Below are 25,447 nucleotides of genomic sequence, written 5' to 3'. Positions count from 1 at the left end.
TCATACCCAGGGCTTAATGAGCTCTTATAATAATGTTATTAATAATGTACTATTATATAACAATATATTATTTTATATACATATTACATATATACATATACATATTATATATGTATACTTTGTTGTAGTGCAGTGTATTTTTGGAAAAGCAACATGGAATACCGTATGGAGTGGAAATTATGAAACCCTAGGTGTTCACATCTTGGCTTTAACACCCTATTGGCTTTGTAGCCCTGGGCAAGTCCCTTATCCTCTCTGAGCCTTTGGGTGCTCCATAAGACTGTAAACTGAAGAGAAAGGGCAGCTAGGTGGTGTAATGGATAGAGCCACACTCTTGGAGTCCGGAAGACCTAAGTTCTAATACAACCTTAGACCCAAATCTTAGTGTGTGTATGTATATATGTGTATGTGTGTGTGTGTGTGTGTGTGTGTGTGTATATATACATCTCTCTATATATACACATCTCTCTCTCTCTCTCTCTCTATATATATATATATACACATATATATGAAATCTGCTTTACAAACTTTAAAGTATGATATGAATGCTATTACCATTATTATATTTATGTGTTGAGACGACATAGTGTACTGTTTCTACCTCAAGACTAGGCTGCTGCAATTTTCATGGTACTATGAAAAGTCTCCAAGGAATGAAGGAGAGATCATAGCTGGGCTCTCTAGTGCAGGGCGTGAGTCCTGTTCAAGGAGAAACTCACAGGATAGACAAATGGAGTTAAATGACCATTATATAGGCCTTAGAACTGACATTGTCAGCTCAGGCCATGTCTAAAGGAAAAATCACCTAAAAAATGACCAGTCCTGGTACCTAGAGCCATAGAAGAGATTGTAGGAAGACCAGCCTGGCAGAATGGAGGGACCTATATGGAGGAAGAATCCTAATTTAATTTGGAAATACACAGGAGTCTAGAATGCCAGGCTGATGACTCTAATTTCAATATTGAAAACTAGGATAGAATCCCTAGGTTGCCTGAAAAATTGACATGATGAAAAAATTGTTAGATGTCCTAGAGTTTGAGTGATGTTGAGTGTAAATTATTTATTATGATGGAGATTGTTATCAAAGGCTTGTCACAAGGATTGATGGTGATTCTATTTTGAACCCTGAAATTGTAGAACTTCAAGGCATTACTTCAAGATTATTTATTCCATGGGTCACCAAACCTGGTTGTAGGCATGGGGTTTTTTCTTACCCTCTTCATTATGGGCGGGAGTCCTGGCAGTGCCATAGAGAAGAAAGCCCATGGGATTTAGAGCCAGAAGATCTAAGTTGGATTCCCAGTATATCTGCCTTTATGACCTTGGGAAAGTCACTTCAGCTCCTTGGGATAAGGGATTGTTTCCTTAGTATTTTATCATGAGCACAACACCTGCTGCTTAATAAAAACTTGCTGAGTTACTGAGTGAGCCTCAGTTTCATAAGAATGAAATTTGGAAGTGACCTAAGAGAGATAATCTAACCTAGCTTCTTCACCTTACAGCTGATGAAACTGAGTCCCAAAGAGGTCAAGGAATTTGCCCTAGGTTTGGTTTCACAGGCACTCAGTAGTAGAATTTGGAATCCTAAATTAAACACAACACGGTTAGGAAAATAAATCTCCTCCCTTTTATTCCTCATCCTCCTCCCAAAAGGGGAAAAAAATTACCTTCATGTATTTCAATATTAGTGGAAATAATTTTTGGATTATTTAGTCTTACTATTCATGAAAATTTGAAAGTTATACATCTGGCAGTCCCTACCTCTGTGAAGCTTCAGTAACATTTTTTCCTTTTTCCTCTGCAGCTACTTGATAGCCATATCTCAATTTAAGTAACTTTTATCTATTTCTTTCTATATAAGGCACCTAGTTTGTGAAATGGTTAGAGAGCTGGACCTAGAGTCAGGAAGACTTGAGTTCACATGCAACCTTAGCTACTTACTAGCTATGTGACCCTGGGAAAGTCACTTAACCTTTCTTTGCCACACTTTCCCCATCTGTAAAGTGGATAATAACAGTACCTACCTCCTAGGTAGTTATGAGCATCAAATTAAATATATATAAATATACATATAAATATATATATTTTTTTACACTTAGCCCAGTGCCTGGCATATTTTTTCCTTCAGTTTCTTCCTCAAATATTTCTTTCTTCCCTCCCTACTTCCTTCCTTCTTTCTTTCCATTCATCCATCAATATCCAAGAGGTCAACAACAGTCCTCTGATTAAGGACCCTGTACATGTCTGTTTTGGCAACTTGATGAGTTTTTTTACAGCTTGCATTCCCTGCTAATGTCTAGGGAATTACTTTCCACAGAAGTGTGGAGTGCTCTGATGGCTGGTGGCCAGATGTGGAGTTCAAGTGACTATTGGTATATATATTCTCCGTATTAAATTAGGTAGTAACTATAAAGTGCTTTGCACAGTAGCTGGCCCGTAGTGGTTGCTATTTAAATGCTATTCTCCTCCCTCCCCCCTAGACTGAGGACTCCAGAAGGGAGGTTTGTTTTCTAAAATATTTTGAATTGTTGCCTGCAGAGTCTTCTGGGATCTGCGAGGAGGGCTCTTGCCATCTGTCCAGTTAGCAGATTCGGTGGCATTTGGAGCCTCCTCAAAATTCCTCATCTGGAACAGTTGCTCCTTTCTAGACACTGATGAGCAGTTCAACAAACACTGCATGCTATCTTACATAAAACAAGCGCTCAGTATCACAAGGGGGAGATTCAAAGATGAATAAGGCATCATTCTTGTCCTCAGAGAACTTAAAAAAGTCTTACATCAAGGATCCTAGAATCCCACATAAACCAAATTTCTAGCCAGAAATAAGAACCTAAAGAAGATAGATACCCCAAGACCTAAGGCCACTTACTCTACAGTCATCATCCCCCTCTGACAGTTCTATTTACTCCAAAGGTAAAGCTTGTCAGATCCTCCTTAAATCATAAGTCACCTTCCTAGTTCTCTATTTTTGTGTTTTTCTAGGGTCCCTACCAATCCTAAGAATATTGGCCTAGTCTCTGTCCACCAGGAGTGGGTGTTGTGGTACAAGTTGTAATCAAGTCAACAAACATGTATTAAGCATTTCCTAGGTGATGGCACTGTGTTAAGTATGCACTAGGGATAAAATGAAGGACAAAAATAATCTTTGGTATCAAGGAACTCATTCTATTTGGGGAGGCAACATGCAAACAATTATATATCTCTAAGTTGAATTCAGGTTAAGTGGAAGTAGACAGAGATGGTCCTGTCTGCTTTGTAAAATCTACCCTAGAGGAATGAAAAGTTCCCTTACAATAAGACCAGGTTGAAAATAAAACTAAGTTTAGTTAGAAGACATTTTTGAAAGGCCAATAAGACCCCTTTGGGCAAATCAGTAAAGACAAGACAGATAAGCCCGAGCTGCTCTAGCTTAAAAGGCAGCAGAAACCTGGAACAGATAACTGCAGAACTCCTGCCAGAGATCCTGGAGTCAGAGATCAAGGAGGTGAACTATTTTGATGTCATGGGATTAATAGGATTTAGAGCCAGAAGGGACTTTCCAGACCATCCAGCTGAAGCCCTCATTTTGCAGATGAGGAAACGGAGTCCTAGAGAGGTTAAGTCATTTTTCCAAAGTGAGTAAATCTCACAAGAGGTAATAAATAGAAGAGTCAGATTCAAACCCAAATATTCTGCTTTGTAACCCCCCTTTCTCTTATAAGTTCTACTTAATATTTGGGACAGGAATTGGCAAGCTCTTTATTTATTTATATGTCTAACCTATTCATGACTGGAAGCAGTGAGATCCATTTATTTCTGTATGTACTACTGATTAATCTAAGGTATCAGCGCTGGAAAAGGGAAAAAGAAAAGTAATAGGAAAGAAAAGAAGAAAGACTTCTAGGACCTTAGGAACTTTAGGTTGCAGTTTAACCTCTCATCTCATATAAAGATTTAATCTACAGTATTCCCAAAAGTTAGTTATCTAACCACTTTAATACTTTCAGTAACAGGAAACTCCATTAAAAATATCTTTTACTATTAGCAAGGTTTTTCGTTTGTTTGTTTGTTTTCCTATTCTGTGCCTAAATTCAGCCACTTAGAGCTTTTACCCTTTGTCCTTAATTTCTTTCTATGGAACAACAGAGATTTGCTTTTCTTTTTCATATGACAGATAACTGAAAAAAGCTGTCCTGTCCCTCATGCCTCTGTGTCTTAACTGGGGCTAAACATTTCTTTCAACCCTTTCTAAGAGGGTTGATGACAGGCTCGTTCCCCATCCTGATCCTCTTTCTCTGAGTATTTCAAATTATGGTCACATTTTAAGCCTCTGCTTTAAAATGAGATGCCTAGTTGCATATAATATTGTGGATTTGGAAACAAGTCCAAAGCATGGTGGGAATATTATCTCACTTGTGCTGTATACCATTCTTCTTTTATCCCAGTCTTTTAAAAATAGCATTAACTTTTTTTTTTAGAAACCACATCACACTATTGACTCACATTGTACTTTAAGCCCATTAGTTAAGTATTGCATTACCTTTTTAGCATGAATTGAAATTAAACAAGATCTCTTTTACCCTCTGCTTTGTGAGTTGGGTTTTTTGCACCTAAATTTAGAACTGTTCATTCATCTCTATTCAATTTTATAACCACCATTTTTCTGCCATTTTTTTGCATGCTAATTTTGTCATCTAATGAAGCTAGAAGAGATAGTTAATGTGTCATATGTAAATGTGATATGTGCCTTCCAGGTTTTCAAGTCTGATGAAAGTGTTGGCCAGGACAAGGATACAGCTACGTGGCACACTTCCAGTTGACACTGATCCATTAATACTGGAGATGATTGTTCAGCCAACTATACTTCTACTGAACAACTATTTTTCAACCCACATTTTTTCTTCAAGTCAAGTCATCAAACAATTATTAAGCACCTACTATTTACCAGGCACTGTGCTAAATGCTGGAGATACAAAAAAGGGAGGGGAGCGCCCAAGCAGTCTGGGCTTTCAGGTAGCTTACAGTCTAATGGGGAAGACAATATGCAAACAACTATGTACAAAGGGTTTTCTTGGCAGAGATGATGGAGTACTCTTCTCTTTCCTCTCCAGCTCATTTGACAGATGAGGAAACTGAGGCAAACAGGGTTAAGTGACTTGCCCAGGATCACATAGCTAGTAAGTGTTGGAGACCAGATTTGAACTCAGGAAGGTGAATCTTCTTTGACTTCAGGTCCAATACTCCATCCACTGCACCATCTAGCTGCCCTCAGTGTCTTCTCTCTGCCACAATTACATCCGGTAGCATCTCTAGAATTGCCCATCTGTACTGAATATGCCTTGGCCTTACCATCTCAGAGCCAAGCTTCTATTTCCCGAACTTCCTAGGAAGTAGGGTGGCTCTTCTCTAATGCCATTGGCACAAACCTTCTTCCCCATTTTTAGTCACAAGTACCCTAATTTCATTTACCCAATTAATATCAATCAGTATTTAAAAAGGATATTTACTTCAAAGATATAGAAGCAGAAAAGTACAAACATTTCCTCTCCAGCACCTTGGAGGCACACTCCCCTATGCCATCTCCTCTCCGAAGAGAGTGGCCTACTCTTAGCCAAGTGACTACATAACCTTCATCCAACCAAGTCTTTGTACAAATATTGCATTCCTGGGGGATGAGTGTTTCAGGACCTCAGTGTTGGGTTCCCTGCACAGGCTAGCAAGGACTTGAGACCTGCTAAATAGATAGCTTGTTCTACTGAATTGTCAACATTCATCAGGTCATAGCCTCAGATTCCTTTGAAAATGAAAAAAATGATGCAACAGGCAAAAATCAAGACCCATCTTCCCAAGGCCACCTGTCCACCTCAGAAGTGGGGAAGGCTTGAGGCTGCTCCCCTTGTCCTATTGGCTTTCAGTGGATGTTGTCTGGCATGAAGAAGTTAGCTGAAGAAAAGAGACCAAATCCACGAGAAGATGAGACCAACTTGGGTCTTTTGAAGCCTCCTCCAGTTCTGGCTGTGTGGCTGATGCTGGTCAAAGAGGCTTCCCAGCCTGGATGTAGGTACAGAGTGCACCATTGTGACTTCGCTGGAAGCAGTCTTTCCAGCCTCTTCGGGATAGAGAACTGCATCAGCTAAGCACACCAGTGACTCTGCCAGGTTCATAAGGACTGGAATTATTGTCTAGTGCCCTCCTTACACCATTATACATCCTAGGAATAAAGACATAGGCGGGAAGGGAGATTGCTTTTGGTTACTGCTAGCTCAGAGAAGAACTATTTCCAAACTTGTTCAAACAGGTAACCTTTACTCTGTTTAAAGTGGCTTCTTTACATTATGAAGAACATTCGATTCTCATTCTTGCTTCCATATCTGAGGCATATCTTCCTTAGGTGATGCAGTAGATAGATCACTTGGCCTAAGGACAGGAAGACCTGAGTTCAAATCCTAGCTGTATGACCTTGGATAAGTCACTTAACCTCTGTTTTCTCAGCTGTAACATGGGGACCTCACAGGGTTGTTGTGAGGATCAAATGAGATATTTGGTAAGTGCTTAGCACATAGTAGGTACTACATAAATGCTTATTTTCCCCCCTCCTTCCTTTCTAAGTCTTGTCCTTTTAAGCACTAACTCTCCTTCCTCCTCTGTGAACCTTCTTTGGTTGGTTTAGTCTTCAGTGATTTCCTCTGGAGCTCCATTTCTAGAACTCTTTCGTTTCCGGAAGTCAGTGGCACTGAAGCAATAGGCCTTTCTTTGGCAGATTCTAATTTGTACAGTTGGAGGTATTTAATTTGAGATATGCATGGTGGTTGGGTAGGCCTCAGGGAGCAAACATATCTCGAGGTCACAGTCACCATATAAATAAGAATATTACCAGGTCTTTGGAGGCTCTATTTCCAACTTAGCCATCAGGGTGACATCTGGGCCTGGGAAAGATAATCTTTAAGTAAGAGGGTGAGAATTTACGATCCAGCAAATGGTAACCTCTACCCATACCCAGGTTAACCTGAGCCCTGGCCTTTCCTCCCAGTTTGGTGCAGGCATACCTCAAGGACGGCTGTGCAGGATAAGGCCGGACATACTAGAGGGAGAGGTGAGCTTTTGTTCAGCCATGTCCGGTTGGTTTCCTACATCTGATATCACAGGCAGGGGCCACCAATTAATGAGGCTTCTTTGGGCATGGAATTTGAAAGCCAGATCTGGGGTGCTTCAGGAAAGAGGCAAGATCCAAGGACCCAGGAGGCAGAACTTGTAACAAGAAAGGCCACATCCAGGAAGTCAGAGGTTTTTCTGGTTTTTGCTGCAGTTTCAAATCAAATCTCAGTTTGTTTCTTGTGATTTTTTTTTCAGCAAGGGAGGCTCTCCAGTGGAGAAACTCCCTCGACCAGTGCAGACCTGTAGCTGTTTCATAATGTAAAGTCTTGGAGAGAACCTTGGCCCTTGCCGAGGGACCCATAGTGAGCAATTATGTATGAAAGACAGGATTTGAACCCAGGTCTTCCTGACTTCAAGGCCAGCTCTAACCATTATACCACACTCCCCTGCAACCTCTGTCAGTAAACTGCTTTTATTACGATTATCTTGAAGTCTGTTTGTCTTCACAAGTAATTATTCTTCATTGTACATTATTTTCTGAATAATAGAGAAAAGACTAATATGATTTGGAGGGAGCAATCAACCCAGGTTTAAAACTTTGGTCTATACTACTTGGGCTTTTCTACTATCTATACAGTTGGAACAGTATCCAACAATTTGAAACTGTTTCATGAGAGACTGCGAGCTACACTGGGTGGAGGCAGGGCTGGCCTCGAATTCTGAAAGATGCTTCCAGGCTTTGCTCTGACTTATGCTAGACCTCTGGGAAGTCACTAATTTACCTAACAGTGCCCAAGGCAACTCTCCAAGGCCTTTTGAGACCCAAGTCTCACCCTTGCCAAATGGAGTTCCCTTCGTTCAGTCGTTTTAAGTCATGTCTGACTCTTAGTGACCCTATTTGAGGTTTTCTTGGCAAAGATACTGGAGTGGTCTGCCATTTCCTTCTCCAGTAGAGTTCCCTACACCAATTAAATTACAAGTCTGGACCAAACCAGAAAGTATTATTCATGCCTCCCCAATAAGATTGTATGTTTCTTGAGGGTAGGAAGCAAACCTCATCCTTACAGCATTCAATTCAGTGCTAAGTATGTGGAATACATTCAGCAAATATTTGGTTGATTAAAATTTTGATTGTTACGTGCTTTTTTATAGTATTAAAAGTCTAAGAAATGAATTTTCTCTTTCTTTAAATGTTTCTTTCTTTTAGTATGTTTTATTGGGTGATAATCTCTCTCCTTTGGTCATCTAGTCTATAATTCTCTCACCATAATAGCTAACTAATGAGACACAGAGTTATACCAAATAAACCAAGCTCTATCTATTTTGCCATTTTTTGTTGTTCAATCATTTTCAATCATGTTTGACTCTTTATGACTATTTGGGATTTTTTTTAGCTTTGAAAATGATGTGTAGCCTTTATAACAGTGTTTTTTTTAAAAAAGTAAACTGTGAAGTGAAATTTTATGTTTTTATGTCAAATCATCTTCTTTTTTTCCACTTAATATTATTTTATTTTTTCCAATTACATGTAAAGACAGTGTTCAACATTCACTTTTATAAGATTTTGGGTTCCAAATGTTTTTCTCCCTTCTTCCCTTTCCTCCCCCTACCTAAGACAGCAAGCACTCTGATATAGGCTGTACATGTACAATCATATTAAACATATTTCACTTGGGATATTCTTAGTAAAGATACTGGAATAGTTTGCTTTTCTTTCGCCAGTTCATTTTACAGACAAGAAAACTGAGGCAAACAGTTAAGTGACTTGTCCAGGGTCTCACAGGTAGTGTGTCTGAGGTCAGATTTGAACTCCAGGACCAGCACTCTGTGCACTATGGCGCCACCTAGCTTCACTTAATGCAAACTTTTGCCATAGCGCTATTCATGAAATAGTGCATTGAACGAAACTGACAAATCTAGTTTTCCTTTATGTATTCATTTAAGCTTCTGGGGGCAAGCCACAAATCTCACTGATTCCTATCTTTGTGCCTTGTTTTCCTTTCCGCAGAGAAAGGAACTAGCTTCTGTTTTTGTTTTTGTTTTTTAACAGGGATACTTAGATGAAATGATTTCCTTATTAAAAGAGCCAAGAAGGAGTTTCTAACCAGGGGTGGGGTAGGACTTTTCTGAAATTGCTTTTTGCATGGTTATGCTGTTTCCTAGAAATGTTTCTTTGCCAGATGGCCATCAACACTAGGTAATAGCTATCCTAAGTCTCCTCCAGGGAATTGTGCCCTCATAGCTTTATTTCCCCCTTAGCAGTCACTTCTGGATTGTTCTAATTGTAGCAAGGACTTCACCACCGACTCATTACCCACTCATGACTGTGTTCCTTGGACAAGATAGTGTTCAGTTAATTATGAGGGCAACCAGTAGTTTCTCATGCACTTTCTAAAGGATGTACCAGCTTACACTTGTATTTTTTGGTTGGTTTTAAAATATCTATAACCTTACTAAGTCCCCATTAAAACAGGATGTCATTTCTTGAGGTAAAAGTGTGAGGCTTAAAAAACAATCACCCAATGAGGTTATTTTTATTTTCCTTTTCAAGTGTCTCTGAACTATTTCAGAGAATAATGATGAGAGTTAAGGAAGAGGCTAAAGTGCTGTAAACTCAAAAAAGCCCTATATAGGATTCAGGTTATATGTCATCACCATCATCTTCTTTATCATTATTGTCATTAATTCCTTAAATGAGATTGCCTTAAAATACCAATTACAAAAGTACATACAGAGGCAGCTAGAGCACTGGCCCTAAAGTCAGAAGGACCTGAGTTGAAACGTGACTTCAACCATTTACTGGCTGGGTGACCTTGGGCAAGTCATTTAATTGCTGAAAGGAAAGAAGGGAAGGGAAAGGAAAGGATAGGACAGGATATGCAGGCAACTCTTGATGATGCCCACTTAATCATTCTTAATGTCTTAGCATTTGATTACCAAACTTGGTACTGACCTGCTAAGAGACTTGGAACCTACCATTGTTTCTTTGAAAAAAACTTTCTTGCTCAGAAATATTGTGGCTCCCTTTTGTTTGGATTTCTTAACTTGGCATCAACCCCCTCTGCAATCTGGCTCCCATATCTTTCCAGACATATCTTAAGGCTATTTTCCATGCTTCAGCAAACCTGAACTACTTTGCTCCCTGAATACACTCCGCATTTCCCCTTGCTTTGGGTCATTCCCAAATGAAACTTTAGTGTACTCCCCTTCCCTGTCCTTTCCAGTTGAATACCTTCCTAGTCGTTAAAAGCCTAAGTCAAATGCATCTCCTCCAGAAAGTCTGTCCCCTTATTCCTCAGGCCTCACATATGATGTAATAGAATTATCTTAGAATTTTTCTTTTTCTCCTACAGGCTCAAAATTTGAAGACAGAGCCAGAGCTATGTCTTTTCCAAACTTTATCTCTTCCAGTGCCATGTACAGTGCCTTGAACAGGGCATTTAGATATCTTTTAAATATTTGAACTTCTACCATGCCTGGTCTATGTCATTAGAGTTTTGTGCCATTTAGTCAAGTTGTGACTGTGGCATGCATGTGTTCAGCATGGTTTCTCCTGTAGCTACATTTTCCCTTGCCCATGTTAATGAAAGAGAGTTTTAGTTTATTTACATTAGCATTTTTTTTTGGATTACTGTTCCAATGTATTTATGTAAATAATGGAGACTTGCTTGTTCTTGGGAAGAATAATTGCATAACTTATGTTTTGTGAGGTTTTTTTTTTTTTCAGAGAGGACTTTATCAAAATTATGTTTTAAATGTGCTAATCATGTTTGCCATTTAAAATAACTCCATCATGAATCTTTTTGTATGAAAATTACTGTGCCTGGTACATAGTAGGCACTTCATGAATGCTTGTTTTACTTTAGATGTTTTGTATACTTGGATTGTTTTAATATTGGGTTTATATAAGCGGAGAATACATGAAATAACATGATCAAGGATTCATTTAAAATTATTATTAAGTTGTTATTGCTACAGAGGGCCTTAGAGGCAATCCAGTACAGCCTCTTCTTGATGGAGACTGGATGAAGAAATCAAGGGTCCTTGGGGAAAATGTCCGGCTCAGTGGCAGAGCTCTTTATTTCTGACTCCCATTTCCGGGCTTTTGATCTTTCTCATATTAATTCTCCCCAAAAGAATACAAGAGCCTTGAGGGTAGATATTGTTTTGTCTTTCTCTGTGGAGCTCAAAGTAAGTGTGTAATAAAGGTTTGTCAGATCGAAACAGATTCATTTGAACTGTGTCTTGTTTTCTGATCTCTGTGATGAGTGTAGTGCAGGAGTCAGAAGGACCTGAGTTCAAATCTCACCTCAGACACTTGACACTCACTAGTTGTGTGACCTTGGGCATGTCACTTAACCCCAATTGCCTCATCCTGGGTCTTCTCCAGTCATCCTGGTGAATATCTGGTCACTGGATTCAGATGGCTCTGGAGGAGAAGTGAGGCTGGTGACCTGCACAGCCCTCCCTCACTCAAAACAAAGTCAAGTGCAAGTCATGTCATCATATACGACCTGCCCTGATTACTGTCAAGATCAAGTAACTAATATGACATGTGGAAATGCTCAGAAGAATCTCAAAGTGCCCCAGTTGTCTAGTGCTGCTCTGCAAGGAAAGAACTCTTCATGTTGAAATCAGGACCTGCTCAAGTGCCAGCTCTGACCCCAGTCCTCTATTAAAGGTCCTCTTTTCTCTCTGTAGTGTTAGACTCAGTTTCTCTGATTGAGTTATTCTTGGCTAGAGGCCTCTATCATTTGCCTTCTGGAATATCATATCCTAAGGTTCCTGCTCCTTTGTAGTGATCCTGACTCTGGCTCCTTGGTGCTTGAATTCTTTCTTTCCGGATTCTTGTTGTGTTCTTCCTTTGACCACTAAAACTCTGGATTTTAACTATGATGGTCCTGGGATTTTTCAATTTAGAGCATTGTTTTCTTAAGATTAGTATAAAGGTGCATAATTATTTAGCAGGTGGGCAGCATAGTGGATAGAGCGACTGGATGTGGATTCTAGAAACTCTGAGTTCATATCCTGCTTCACACACTTACTGGGGGATCCTGGGCAAATCATTTAACCTCTCTTGGTCTCAGTTTCTTCATCTGTAAAATGAGGATAGTATCTACTTCCTGAGGTTGTTATGGAAATCATTGAGATAATACTTTGCAAACCTTAAAGTGTGATATAAATGAAAGCTATTATTCAACTTTTCTTTTTTGTTTTGCATTTTTCCTTTTATGTTTTTGATAGCTTCTTCCATGTAATTTACTTAGGGCTACCTTTAAACATTTTGGATTGCCCTAAATCCGGTGTGAAAGAACTTAATTGTGGCCTTTGATTTAAAATGATTAATGACAACATGCAAAATGTAGTGTGTCCATTATGTGGTACTTGAAAATTGGCATTTTTTTTTGACTATGACAAATGGTTTGGATGAGAACTTATTAACAATTAAAAGGTTGTACCAAAATTGGTACAAATGGTAGTTAAGTAATAACATCACCAGCTTATGAATGACTCCAATATTTGGGGTTACTTGAAGTGCCAACACATGCCAACAGTTGTCAAAGTAGTAAATCTGACACAGCAAACCAAAATAGCATGTTTCCAATAGAACAATTATGTAGTGTGCAGACCAGCATGGGGATTTAGTGGTTCTTGTGGAACAATCCTTAAAGCCGCCATCCCATCAGATGGCAGCACTGAAGAAGAGAAACAATACTTTATATGAAAATAGAAGTTGTCCATGTGCATGTGTGTGCATGCATACACATGTACACACACAGATACACAGACACACACACATACACAACCTCTAACTTTAAGTCTAGTTTCTTCCCACTACATCAGGATCCCATGAGAGGGAATGTCTGTAAATCAGGATGGAAAGTTTTTTCAGTCTTGTACTTACCTCTGATCAAATAACACTTATTTCTGTCTCTTATCCACAACCCTCCATCTCTGGACTCCAGGTCTTTGCTCTGGCTGTCCCCCCTGCCTGGAATGCTGTCTCTCCTGACCTCAGGAGAGGTCCTCTGGTTTTCTCCCCTGGTTTTCTCCAAGACTAAACTCAAATCCTACCTTCTGCAGTTGACCTTTCCTGGACTCCCTCTAAAACTCTTTCCTGGTGAGGTTATCTTCCATTTGTATTTCTGTGGAAATAATCATATTAAACAGTACCATGGTTTTATTTTTACATTGTGATTTCAGAGGACATTTAGAGACTCTTCCCTCAGAAAAAATTATTTTCAAACTCAGGCTTCCCTTCCCGAAATGTCATCTCATGTTCAGTATAAGCAATGAGGGAGGTGCTGTTTTTTTCACACCAGGAGAGATTGCGTTGCTTTCTTTTTCTCAACGTGGCTAAAAACTGCTTTGGGTCTGAAACATTCCTGTGGCCTAAAGGGCCCCAGGTCCTCCCTTCCCACTTGCCATTCTATACCACCTTTCTCTCCACACTGGCACTGACTGTAGACATGCAGCTCACCTCATTCCTTATCAAAAAAAGGAAGGCAACCATTCACTGAGCACTCCCTCTTCTCCCTTTGTCCTTATCTCATATCACTCAGATGTCTTCCCTCAAGATCTCCTTCATTCTTGTCCTCTTTCCTTGCCAAGGCAAGCCCTTGTACATGCACAAGTGGTCCCATCCCTCTATCTTCTCTAGCACAATTTCCCTACCCTCATCCCCACCCTTTCTCCATAATTTTCAAGGCCTCCCTATCTACTGGCTTTTTTTCTGCTTATAGATACACCCATGTACCCCCCCACCCCCACCCCCTGTCCTTAAAAATCCCTCCCTTAGTCTGACCATCCCTACTGTCTGTGGTCCTATATCTCTCCTCTCCTGCTCATCTATACTCACTGCCTCTACTTCTTCTCTTCTCACAGAATTCTGAACCCTCTGATCTCACCATTCAACTGAAACTGTTCTATCAAAAGTTCCCAGTAATTTCCTAATTGCCAATTCTAATGGCCTTTCTCAGTCCTCATTCTTCTTGAAACCTCTGCAGTCTTTGACCTTCAGTCACTCCAATCACTCCCTTGCCCTGTATACTCTTTTTTTCTCTAGTTGTTTTGTGTGTGTGTGTGTGTGTGTGTGTGTGTGTCTGTCTGTCTGTCTGTCTGTCTGTCTGTCTGTCTATCTGTCCCTGGTTCTCTTCTTACCTTCTTGCCATTTCTTCTCAGTCAGTCTCCTTGGCTGGATCTTCCTCCAGGTCTCACCTTGTACATCTTCTCTTGTCATCTTATCATTGCTTCAGTTATCAAGTCTATGCACATGATTTACAGATTTGTATCCAGCTCTAACCTCCTTCCTGAGCTTCAGTCCCATGTCACTAGCTGTCTTGGACATCTTGAATGGGATACCCCATAGGCAACTCCACCTCATCCTGCCCTACGCAGAACTCATTGTAATTTCTTGTAACCCCTCTCCTCTTACATACCATCTGATAACTGCTGAGGGCACCGCCATCCTTCTGCTCACCTGGGCTCACCATGAAAGCATCATCCTTGCCTCTTCTCTCACCCTCAGTTAACTCATTCAAGATGTTGTCAAGATTCTTTTCCACCTTCATGACATCTCTCAAACATATCCCCTTGTCTCCTCTCACACAGCTTCTACACATCACCTTATGCATAGACAATTGCTTTCTGGTTTGTCTTCGTGCCTCATGTATCTCCCCATCCCAAGTCCATCCCTCATTCATCTGTCAGAGTTGTTTATATTAATCCTGAATCTGACCATGTTTCTCTCTACTCATTTTAATTCCAGTGACTCTCTCTAGGATCAAATATAAAGTTCTCTTCTTGATTTATAAAGCAAACCCCTTGCTGCCTTTCCTGTGCTGTTACACTTTCATCTTCTCCACATATTCTATGATCCAAATATGCTGGTCTACTTGTTCCATCTTACAACTCCCTGCCTTTTCACAGGCATGACCTGATGCCCAAAATGTTCTTCCTCATAGTCTGTGCTTCCTGATTTCTCTGGCTTCCTTTGAGACCCAACTCGAATTCCACCTTCTTGTAAGAGATCCTTACTGTCATTCTTCCCCGCCCCCCCCCCCCGCCCCAATCCCTTCCCACTACTAGTGCCTATTCTCTGCTCTTATCTTCCATTCCCATTGCATATGTCTTGATTATACAATTATTTCCATGTCATCTTCCCTAGGAAAAGCTCCTTGAGGGCAGGTACTGTGTTTTTACCTTTCTTTGTATCTCTTACATTTAGCACAATGCCTGGCACATAGTAAGTTCTTGATAAATGCTAATTTCCTGACTGACTGACTTAGTCTAGGTTTTTGACTTATTGTGAGTTACTGACTCCTGCCCAGGGTACCACCCCAGACTCCTCCTAAGAACTTATCTCAAAATTCTCTTTTAATTAAGTACCCTGTGCCTTCAAAGCCCAAGTCTTCTATTATCCTACTTGGAGTGAGGGGCAGCCAGGGGAGCCCCAGACTTGGAGTTAGGAAGACCTGAGTTCAAATCTGCCCTCAGGTACTCACTAGCTATGTGACTCAAGGCAAGTCACTTAAACCTATTTGCTTTAGTTTCCCCATCTGTAAAATGACCTGGAGACAGAAATGGCCAGCCACTCCAGTATCTTTGTCAAGAAAACCCCAAATGGGATCATGGAAAGTCAGATATGGCTGAAAAATGAAATAACAACTTGTTTATTATCCTGGGAACCTCGCAGACGATAGGTGGAGATCCATCTTAGAGCCAGAGCCCACTTAGGGACCTAGAATAGCTGCCTTTGAGTCTGATCCAACCTGGCTCAAGAGCTTTTCATGAACCAAATAACCAGGTAGGAGGATAGGGAATAGATTTATCTCAACCTAGTAGTTCCAAAGCAGTCTATATCTATTATTGAGTTTCAATTAATTGAGAATGTGTCTCTAAATTTTTATATATTTTTCTCAGAGAGGTCTAAAGAGTTTTATGTATTCTAATTATAAAAAAATATTTTGGTGCAACTTAATAAGATTATTAAATTCAAAATTCTATAATAGGGCAGTGAACCAAATACATTGGCTCCCTGCTTAAGGGGTCCCAGAGTATAAGCACCAGAAAAATCATTAACATGAGTAAGAATCTTTTGTAATATTGCAATTCAAAACTCTGAAGTTTCATGGGGCAGGGCAATGCTGGATCTAGTCTGACTATAAGAACTCTGAATTATTGAAAAGTTCAGTATTCCTACTTTTGAACATAGGAGATAGCAATGTAAGTTGTAATCAAATAATACTATTAAGAAGTAAAATCAAACTGTTTTTTCTCTCTGTTTCTGTCCTACCTAATTTTGTCAGTGGCATTATCATTCCGGCTATCCAGATTTTCATCTCTTCTTTGGGAGGAGTAGGTCTCTTATTTGGTTATTGAGTTTTGCTTACCCTTTATTCCAAATAACTCAAGTCCTTTCTTATTTAGATCTGCTTTTATCACCTTTGACATAAAATCCTGTCAATGTTGTCTCACTGATGGAGATCTATGAAAACCACCTTTGTCTTATACCAAGAAACACCCTGCCCCCAAAAAAGCCATTACTAATATAACCCTTAGAAAAATCATCCTAATTCATTCTGGCTGCCCTCTTTTTAAAATTTTTAAATATTTATTTTTAACTTTCATTTTTAAGATTTTGAGTTTCATATTCTTCCTGCTTCCTGCCCCCTCCCCTGCCTATTGAGAAGACCAGCAATTTAATATCAATTATACTTGTGAAATTGTGTAAAACATATTTCCATATTAGCCATGTTGAAAAAAAAAGAAAAGTAAGAAATATAAAGAAAGTTTGAAAAAAGTCTGCTTCAGTCTATATCAGTTCTTTGTCTGGAGGTAGAGAGCATTTTTCATCATGGGTTCTTTCAAGTTGCCTTGAGTCATTATGGATCAGAGTTTGGCTGCCCTTTTGACTAAAGATAATAATTATGCTTTAAGATTTGTAGAGTGCAAATGTTATCTCATTTGATATCCACAACCATGGGAGGTAAGTGCTATTAGTATCCCCATTTTATAGATGAGGAAACAGAGGATGAGGTTGGTTATATGACTTTTTTGTAAGTGTATGAGGCAATTTGAAATTAGGTTTTCCTGCCTCCATTACTGTACCCACTGCACCAGTCAGCTGCTTTCTATACAAAATGATTAGATCATCCTAACTAAAACTCCTACTTCTAATCCTTTTTGTTGCAAACTAACCTGCATATCAACCCTGATGAGTTTTCCTAAAACACCACTTTTATAATTCTACTTCCTTCTTGCTTTTATATCAGCAGCCATCTCTTGTTCCCCATGTGGAAAAAGTCAAACTGATAGTATAGAAGAGTTGACTTAGAGCCAGATACTTACTTTTCTGGTTCTGTGAGCTCATTCATGTGCATTCTCTCTTGCCTGGTCTGGGTGGCAGCCCATCTCTCCATTGTCCCTTCAGTGGTCCATAGCTTTAATTCTTGGGAGACTTTAGAGGCTGCTACTTGATGCAGTAGATGGTATGAGGGATCTGGAATCAGGAAGACCGTTCATATCCTTCTGGATCTGAACAGGAATCCTTCTGGAGACACTAGCAGTGTGACCCTGGGCAAGTCCCTTAACCTCTCTGTGCTTTAATTTTTAATAAGTAAAATGGATATAACAATCACTCTACCTCACAGAGTTGTCATGAGGATCAAATAAGATAACAATTATAAATCATGGCCTTTCTGAATTAAGACCATTTCCAAATTAGTTATTTACTCAGGGGTTTTTTATGACAAAATATTTACAAGACATATAGGAACCTATTGTCAGGTCTTTATGGCCCACAGTATGTAACATTTTAACAGCTTAAAGTAAAAGTTCTCTATTGACATGAGCAGGCTGGCACCTAGCAAGAAAATTGGTCTTTTCTTGCCCAATATTAAGCAGCAGTAGGTCCCATTTCTGTGGTACAAGAAGGTTTAAGAAGCTCTTCCATCAAGAATTTATGACCAAACAAGATAGACAACATTACAAAATACAAATGGATAGTTTTGATTACCTTAAATTAAAAAATTATTTTGCACAAAGACAGACAATGCATTAAAGATAAGAAGGTTAGCAGAAAGCTGGGAAACAATTTTTACAATCAGTGTTTCTGATAGAGGCCACATTTCTAAAATACAGAGAACTGAAGCAAATTTATAATACAAAATACAAGACATTCCTCAGTTGTTAAATGTTCAAAGGCTATGAACAGGCAGTTTTCAGATGAAGAAATTAAAGCTATCTATAGTCATATGAAAAAATGTTCGAAATCACTATTGATTAGAGAAATGCAAATCAAAATAACTCTAAGGTACCACCTCACACCTATCAGACTAGCTAACATGACAACACAGGAAAATGATAAATGTTGGAGATGTGGGAAAATTGGAACACTAATGCATTATTAGTGCAGTTGTGAATTGATCCAACCATTCTGGAGAGCAATTTGGAAGGAATATAAAACTACGCATACTCAGCAATGCCACATCTATGTCTGTATCCCAAAGACATTATAAAAATGGGAAAAGGACCCACATGTACAAAAATATTTCTAGCAGCTTTTTTTGTGGTGGTCAAGAATTGGAAACTGAGGGGATGCCCATTAATTGGGGAATGGCTAAGCAAGTTGTGGTATACGAATGTAATGGAATATACTATTGTTTCATAAGAAATGATGAGCAGGTGGACTTCAGAAAAACCTGGAAAGACTTACATGAACTGATGCTGAATGAAGTGAGCAAAACCAAGAGAACATTGTACACAGTAACAGTCACATGGTGTGATGACTAACTTTGATAGACTTACCTCCTCTTAGCAATGCAAGGATCTACAATAACTCCAAAAGACTTGTAATGGAAAATGCTATCCACATCCAGAGAAAGAGCTATGGAGTCTGAATGCAGATGAGAACATACTATTTGCTCTTTTTATCACTCTCTTTTTTTTTTTTAAGTTCTTCTTCCTCATGATTCTTCCTATCGGTCAAAATTCTTCCTTAAAACATGCCTAACGTGAAAATATATTTAATATGAATGTATATATAGAGCCCAAATCAGATTGTATACTGTCTTGGGGAGTGAAGGGGAGGAAATTTGGAACTCAAAATCTTATAGAAGTGAATGTTGAAAATTATAAATAAATTTTTAGAAAGATGTATCTCAAAAAAAAAAAAGAAGCTCTTACATCACAAGGGAGGTGGGAAGAGCCACTATTTTGTCCCCTTTTTACAAATGAAGAAAGCAGAACCCAGAGGAGATAAGACAGCTTCAAAGTCTCCTCACTATGAAGCATCTGACCTGGGATTGAAATCCCATCTTCTGTCCCCTACACTGAGCTGAGAATACAGTGTTCTCTATCTCCAGTTCTACCCTGCACTTGAGGTTTTATTTCATGGGTTTTTATATTCAAATCAGTTCCATTCAGATTTCCAAATCCTTGCACTTTGAACAAAATGACGCATTTTTAAAAGGATTTGCTTGGAGTCCCCTAGCAGGAAGTGCTTTCTAAATCTCTAACATCTTTATTTTACCAAGGAGCAATCTGAGGCTGAGAAGATTTGTTTCTTGGCTTCAGGTGACACAGATGATAAATGGCCAAGTCAGAGTTTGAACTCTTCTCCTGATTACAAATTTAATGCTCTTTCCACCCAACCAGGTTGCCTCTCTTGCATTCAAGTCTGATAATCATTTTAGCCTACTTTAAATTGAGATATATCACACACTTACTTGCTGCCGAGTAGACAAATAGTTCAGTATGTGATTCACGTAGCAACTTTAAGCTCTTTCTTAGTGAGTTATGCATCATCTGTACATTGGAGTAACCTTTCATTTTAATTAACTACTTATAAAGAAATAGCTACAGCAGGTAATTTTTATCCACAGAGAACTGATTTCTTATTACTGACCTTCCTGCCAGGGGCTGAGACAACTGCTTCAGTAATTTGAAATACATATTTCAATGATGTAGAATTAAAGCATTTGCCTAATGGAAGCAAATTGCACTGATTAAGGCATTTGGGTATTTAATTAAACTGAGAGAGAGGATCTCTAACAGTTCCTCTGGAGGGCTCCTGCTCTGTCTTTGTTTAGCATTGGGAGGATTCTGAGAGAGGCTTCAGGTCGGGCTGCCTGGTTGTTTATGTGATAAACTTGGGCTAAGTTGGGCCAGGAAGTGTGTTCTTTCTGATAAGACATTCCTTAGCATAGCCTTTTGGGGTATGGGCCCCATATGGTCCTTAAGATAATTGTCCCTTTTTTCAGCTCATTTCTTTGCTAACCCACACAGTTTTTCTGATGACTTCCAGCCACTTGCTCTGAATTCCTAGAAATTCTTGTTTTATGACTAAAATAAATATTAGTTATAGCTCCCTATGTTTTATTTTGTGACAGATCAATTTTATAACAAAACATACTTAAGCCTACAGATATTGTCAACAGCTTGGTCTATGATCTTTTCCATCTCTGCTGCATAATCACATCTATGCCCAGACACACACGTGCTTAAAAAAATGCTGTACTCATGTATGCCGTACTTCTGTTTCTGCTTTTTTTTTGCTTTATATCGTATGTCTTTCACAACTTCTTCATGTTTCCCACATTATACATACCTACCTTTTAAAAAGAAACTTTTTTAAAAGAAAATCTAGGGTTCTTTTAGATATCTCTCACTTCAGAAATTCATTGTATGCAGTTTTAAAATACACATCAATAAAAAGTTAATGCTCAATTATAAGTGAACAGATGATCCACAACAAATTTCAATTCAACAAAGGTCCTTTAAAGCAAATATTTTATCAGTTAAACAACCTGACCTTGGTACTAATTTTATAGAGAAACTGGGGGCGGGGAGCAGGGAGTCTTGAATTCTTACATTGTTAAAATCCCTTCCTTTGTCACATTGGAGGTCTCATCCTTTAAATATTCTGTCAGGATAGCCACAACATATTTTAGAGTACAAAAATGAGTAAGTAGCAAGGTAATATTTTGGGGTTGTGGAAGTAATAAAGACACACAAGAACTTTACTTGTGAGGGCAGACTCTTCTAAGTTGAATTTCTATCGTGTCAGTTTATTTTGTTAGAAGAAAATTCCCAAAATAGTAGAATTATTCAAATGCATGTACAACCAAATACCAAATAAGTTTTAAAATTGCCTAATAATTTAGATTTGACACATCATTGACACCATCTTCCTGTAACACATATAACTGAGAATGGATTGTATGCATTACTTACTATTAAGATGACTTTCAGCTTGGTGATTTGGGGGAACAAAAGGGAATTTGTTCTCTTCTTTAGGAAGAACTTTCATATCCCAATTCCTTCCTCCTTTTCCAGGCTTCTTATGCCCTATTCTCCTCTGTGTACACTACAGTCTCGTGCCAAGGGCTTCCTTGCTCTTCCTCACACAAGACTCATCTCCCTATTCTGGTCATTTTCACTAGCTGATGCCCATGCCCAGAATTCTCTCCATCCTTGTCACTCCTGGTTTTCCTGACATAAGCAAAAAAGGCTTTTCTGATTTTCCTTCCTGCCAGTCCTTCCCTCTGCTATTTTCCCAAGTTCATCCTGTCTGTAGCTTATTGTGTATGATTGTTTATCTGTCATCTCCCCCATTAGAAAGTGAGCTTCTTGAGGACAAGGACTGTTCTTAATTTTGTGTCCCCAGTGTCTACCATGGACCCTGACCCATCATAGGGGCTTAATAAATGCTTACTGACTTGACTTGAAAGGAGATTTTCTCTGTAATAGTTTCAAAAATGTGTCTTACCTTTCAAACATCCCCACATTGCCTTCTTTATATCATAACGTAGATTTTATTTTTGTTCAAATCCTGGTCCCACCACTTGCATTAGCAAATGGATTCATTGTATCATGTGATGGAAGGATTCACTACATTTAGGTCACCAAATCCAGCTGATTTTCACATATCCCCCCACCATTTCCTTGGTGTCCTTTCTACTTGCAATTACATTCTCCACACCAGTAGACCTTGCCATCACATACCCACCATCACACTCTCTAAGTTCCGGGTCTGGCACTGTCAAACCCCACCTGTATTGATGAGTTAGCGCATGCCCCTGGCCCATGTATCAGCTTAGCCTTAGCCATGCTTTCCAATCTAACCTGGACATTTTCTTGTCCTTGGACCTTGTCATCTGCCCTGCTATGTCCCCTCTACTCTAGCACCATAATAAAAAAAAACCCCACCATTGCTACTGGAAAGAATATGTTGATTAAGCCTTGTAGGGTCCACTCACTCTTCCTCTGACTTCCCAAACCCAAACACTTCTTCCTGGTCACCATTCCCCAGAGGTATTGTCACTATGCACTAAAACATAAGCTTCTTGAGGATAGGCACTGCCTCATTTTTGTATTTGTCTCCCTAGCACCTCATGGGGTGCTTGGCACATACTGCTGGCTAGATTGTATTTCGTTCACTTACAGGCTCCTAGATGATAAGATTATGGAGTTAAAGCTCAAAAGGACCACTGAGACCATCTGCTCAACCCTCTCATTTTACAGCTGGAGAACTGAGTCTCAGAAAAGCTTAATGAGCTGCCCAAGGTCATCTAGGTGGTAAGGAGAAGAGTCAGGGTTCCCACCCATGTTCTTTGTCTCCAATCTCAAGCTCTTTCCCCTGCACCATGCTGCCTTTCCTTGGTCAAGCATGACATGAGCAATCCACATAGAAGCACAGAACTTTAATTTAGTCATCAAGATAATAAGGTTAATATTGGCACTATGACTTCACAGGGTTGTTTTGCAGAAAGTACCTTGTTGACCTTGAAACATCAGTATTAGTTGTATAGGCCTAACACTTCCACCACTTCCACTTCACCCTCCCCTCTACCCCTTCCTTCTCTTTGGTTTTCCCATTAAGTATTTCCCAGTGCTACTCCCTCAACTGAATTCTCCTTCTAATGAGAAAAAATGTTTATGCAAAATGGGCCACCATTTGGATCGTGACTCAAAGTGTATGTAAGGTTGTACTCTTAGCATCTTCTACCCCTTTACAGTCTAGGGAGAAGTGGGTTTTATTATCTGTTTTTTTGGGACCAAGTCATCATCATTTTTAGTCCAAGTTCAGCTCCTTTTCAATGTTGTTTTTGTTTGTTTTTTTACACACTTTTTTCCTGGTTCTGCCTTCTTCGCCGTTCATATACATTTCCCCAGTGTTTTCTGAAATCTTTGTACTTATTTCTTTCAACAAAATACTTCATTATTTTCACATATCATTCTTGAATCAGTAGGCACCCCACTTCCTTTTTCAATTTTTTGCTTTCACAATAGCTTTTGTATAAATTCCATAATATAAATGAGGCCAAATTTTCACAGCCTTTTAAATTTTGTGAGAATGACAAATTACTCTGTACTCATGTATAGAAATCCAAACTTCTATACAAAGTTTTTAATTTTAGGACTACTTTTATTCAATAGTTGTGGTTCTAAGACTCATGGCTAGCTTAATTTTTATAAGTCTTATCATATTTTAAATGCCTTAGGGGACTCACTCTACTGGGCCTGGATTTTGAAAGGACAACCTGAAGGCTGGGTTTTGTTTGTCTCTCTCAGACAAAAAGGTTCCTTTGTGATGCTAGCTGCCACCACCAAATGGCTTAGTGCTTCCTCATGGGGTAGTAGAACTGACCCAGCAATTTGGGCAGGTTAAGAGATTTAGGAGTTAAGAGCTAAAAAGCCCTAAAGACATATTAACTGGCACTTATAGAGAAAAACATTTATAATAAATTATTATTAACATATCCTATAATGATATATAACAAACATAGTAATAATATTTGGATTTTAAAGCCAAATATCTAGTACAAAGTAGAACAAACGAAACACAACTTTTACCCAATTTTTACCCTCTTCCTACTTCATTTTATTCCTTCTGCCTCTAGTTTGCCTCCCATTAGCTGTGGTAAGCAAACAAAGCTAGTATCCCTTTCCATCTTTATACTTTACTACTTACCAGTTTCCCCAGAGTTGCTGCCTTGGGTAAGGAAGGGAGAGACAGGGTTTGAGTCTTGGCTCTGATCAGACCCGCATTCGCCAGGCAACACTGGGCATGTTACTGGACTTCTCTGACCCTTCTCTGTAAAAGACAGTGAGAAAAGAGCTGTCTAAATCTTGATGCTGCCTAAACATGAGCTTTTCTGAGAGTTTAGTCTAAAGAGCTCTGGCTGTGGAGTTGAGACCAGATTTGGCTCAGAATTCTGGCTGATACCTTAAAGCTGGAAAACTTGGGACCAGTCGTTTAATTTCTAGACTCTTATCCATCTGCCAATGAAGTTTTAAGTATCCTGAAACCAGCCATCTGACTTTAGCCTATTGTAGAGAAAGTGCTTTGTCCTTACTAAAGAGAAATCTTCTCCATCTGTTTATTTGAATGTGTGTGTTGGATGTGGGGTGAATACAGTAGATATTCACAGCCAGACTTTCATTAGTTTAGAATGAAACCACTAAGGAAAGTCCTGACCAGTATGAATCAGCACCACTTTTGCCTTTATGTTCTTGTAGAGTGTTGCTTGGGAGTGGGTGGTTGATAGATGCATCTGGATTCCATGACTAGCATATGTTAGAAGTAGAATTTGAATACAGGCCTTCCCAATTCTGGTAAGGATGTCCCTCTATCTGCTGGGCTGCACAAATGGGAATTACTGGGATCATAGTATTTAAAGCTGGAAGGAACTTTAGGGATTGACTAGGCTAAATCCTGAGGGGCAGCTAGGTGGCACTGCAGTGGATAGAGCACCAGGCTTGACAACAGGAACTCTCATGTTCAGGAATTCACATCTGGCCTCAGACACTTATTAGCTGTGACCCTTGAAAAGTCACTTAGCCCTGTTTGCCTCAGTTTCCTCATCTGAGGTAGAGATGAAAAATGCATCTTTGCTAAGAAAATCCCTAATGGGGTTATGAAGAGTCAAACAGAACTGAAAAATGATTGAACAACAGACTCCTTCATCTTGTAAGTGATGAACTTGTGACCCAGATAGAAAATGTGATTTATTAGCACTTTGTCACAAAGAGAGGTAATGGCAGAACCTGGATTTTACCTCAGACCCTCTGACCCTCTCCATGGCATCAACTTTCTATTACTATCATATTGCACTAAAACCTGAATCTGATCCTTTTCATGATTTGAGGTGACTCAATAAGAACTCAACAACTTCTTACAGTCGGTACTAGTGAAGTGAAAGGTCACATTCATCTTTCCAAGGTGGAAAGGCTTTGTGAATGTCTTTAGCTAAATTGGAGAGACTCTTCCCCCAATTGACTGTACAGTGCTAAATTTTTCTGATGTGGTAGCCCGTAAAGGCCTAAGTCATGAAGGGCTTGCCATCTTCTTCAGTGAAAGAGATGGCCG

General features: G+C 39.3%; 1 protein-coding gene and 1 long non-coding RNA gene across 4 annotated transcripts in view; one reads left to right on the top strand and one right to left on the bottom strand.

The window, feature by feature from the left end:
- TET1 (tet methylcytosine dioxygenase 1) overlaps positions 1-25,447 on the top strand; it is a 172,011-nt gene that overhangs the window by 88,324 nt on the left and 58,240 nt on the right. The window lies entirely within an intron of this gene.
- LOC140517480 (uncharacterized) overlaps positions 1-25,447 on the bottom strand; it is a 38,122-nt gene that overhangs the window by 4,573 nt on the left and 8,102 nt on the right. The window contains exon 3 of the long non-coding RNA XR_011971598.1: positions 24,050-24,172. This is a non-coding gene — a long non-coding RNA (uncharacterized lncRNA). The remainder of the gene's footprint in view (positions 1-24,049; positions 24,173-25,447) is intronic.

The sequence above is a fragment of the Notamacropus eugenii genome, chromosome 1 (assembly GCF_028372415.1).
Source record: "Notamacropus eugenii isolate mMacEug1 chromosome 1, mMacEug1.pri_v2, whole genome shotgun sequence".
Classification (NCBI taxonomy): domain Eukaryota; kingdom Metazoa; phylum Chordata; class Mammalia; order Diprotodontia; family Macropodidae; genus Notamacropus; species Notamacropus eugenii.
The sequence above is the reverse complement of the archived record's forward strand: the minus strand, read 5'-3'. Positions and strand labels throughout refer to the sequence as shown.